We start from the raw sequence: 1978 nt of genomic DNA, 5'->3' as shown, positions 1-1978 counted from the left end.
TCAGAAATACATTTCTGAATCTTGTCCTGTGCATTTCTGAATCTTGTGTGCATTTGTAAATGTTGTTTGCATTTCTGAATTGTGTGTGCATTTATGAATTTTGTGTGCATTTATGAATTTTGTATGCATTTGTGAATGTGCTTTTTAAATTTTGTGTGTGTATTTGTGAATTTTGTGCGCATTTGTGTATCCTGTGTGTGTATTTATGAATCATGTGTGTGCATGTATGAATCCTGTGTGTGCATATGTGAATGTAGTGTGTGTATTTATCTTTATTGAGACTCTTTTAGCTCCATATACAACCCCTTCGTCCTGACTGTATCACCATCTCAATGCAAATGTTGTGTTCAATGGCACCATTAGATGGAAGCAGTGAGCTTAGTATGGCTCATATGTTGTGTTCTGCTTTGATGACTGCCTTTCCTGTATTCCTATGCCATCTTAGACACGCATCCTTTCAACATGAAAATACTTTGTATGCTTGTTAAATACATTTGCAGTGTTAAGTGAGAGTAAGAAAGGTTTGGGGAAAAATGCTTTTGCTCTATTGTCAAGAATTAGTCAACAAAACTGAAATATGTTTGAAAAACAGCTTACCGATAAAGGGAGACTGATGTATTTGGATGTGTTAATCAACCACTCATGGATTTCTGTAATTGAATATTTGTTATGAACAGCCACAGATGTCAGTGGAAAAATGAAGACAGACATGTTCAAACAGAGTGCCTTTACTGCAGCCACCTCACTGGAAAGACATGAAAGAGAGTTGAGGGAGTCGGAGGCGAGTGCCAGTGAACTTGCTGTGAACTCTGGCTCTTCTTTCTACAGCTTTCTGAAGGAACAACAGAACACTGAAAATTGGAGGAGGTGTTTTAAAACTTAACACTTTGATTCATCTTCTTCACAGAAAACTAGGCTGTTTTTATTAGTTTTATAAGTAGAACAGAAATCACAACTCTATAGTGAGACATTAAGTCAATATATGATACAATAACATTTCCAACAACACATAAAAGGTCCTAACCCATACAAAGAAAATAAAGAGATTAAATGAATGAAATAATAATGAAGTGCATAGTTATGCAAATATCAATTTAAAGAAAGAAGGGCAGACAAGGTAAAAAAAAAAGCTCACAGTAAACACTTTTAATGTATGATCATGGTTCTGCTCCAAAGCTATGGACAGGTGACTGTTTTTTATAGCCACAGGGCGCAATGCAACCAGAGGGGAAAACAATCGGAGCCACAATATGCAACTAAGGGCTAATATGCCAACAAAGTACCTGTAGCTAGCTAAAAAACATCAGATTTAAGCATGTGTAACCAGTGTTGGGTGTAACGCAACTACTTTTTCGGGTAAAAAGTAGTATAACACGCTACTACTGAAAATTTGGAAAATTTTTCAATTTGGCGCAACGTTACTTTTCCCAGGGACATTTGACAGCAACACTGCCTTCTCAGCTGCGCGCTCACAAGCTCCACGCGGGACGTGACAGAGGGTGGTAGCAGAGTAATCATGGCAAGCGAGAAGCAGCCAAAGCTAACTTTTGAGAGTGTTTTAAGCTTCGTGGCTTTTTGCTGGACGGCGCTCTGAGCCAGGCAGACACAAAGCTGACAACAGATCACAGATGGATGCGGTGGAGATGGCCTCATACATACACGCAGCGTGTCTACGACAATGCACGGACCATCGTGGCTGTGCAACCGGTACAAGTCGATACAGACATTACACTAACACTGTGTAACGCCAATGACCTGCTGATGTGCGTTCAACCCGCGCTGGACTCGTTCATAATCAGCCGTCACTCTGTGAGTAGAGAATCCAGTCTGCAGTGTAGTTCAGACACTTGACTAAAAAACCATAGATTGGCTTTATGGTCAAAGATAGTTTTGGTATAATTAACTTCAGACGCCTGCTTTTAAAAGTAACGTAAAAGTTACGAGTAAAGTAAAAAGTTACTTTCCATAAGGGGTAACT

This window comes from Sander lucioperca, chromosome 3 (genome assembly GCF_008315115.2).
Source record: "Sander lucioperca isolate FBNREF2018 chromosome 3, SLUC_FBN_1.2, whole genome shotgun sequence".
In the NCBI taxonomy this organism is placed as follows: Eukaryota; Metazoa; Chordata; class Actinopteri; order Perciformes; family Percidae; genus Sander; species Sander lucioperca.
Note: the sequence above shows the minus strand (reverse complement) of the source record.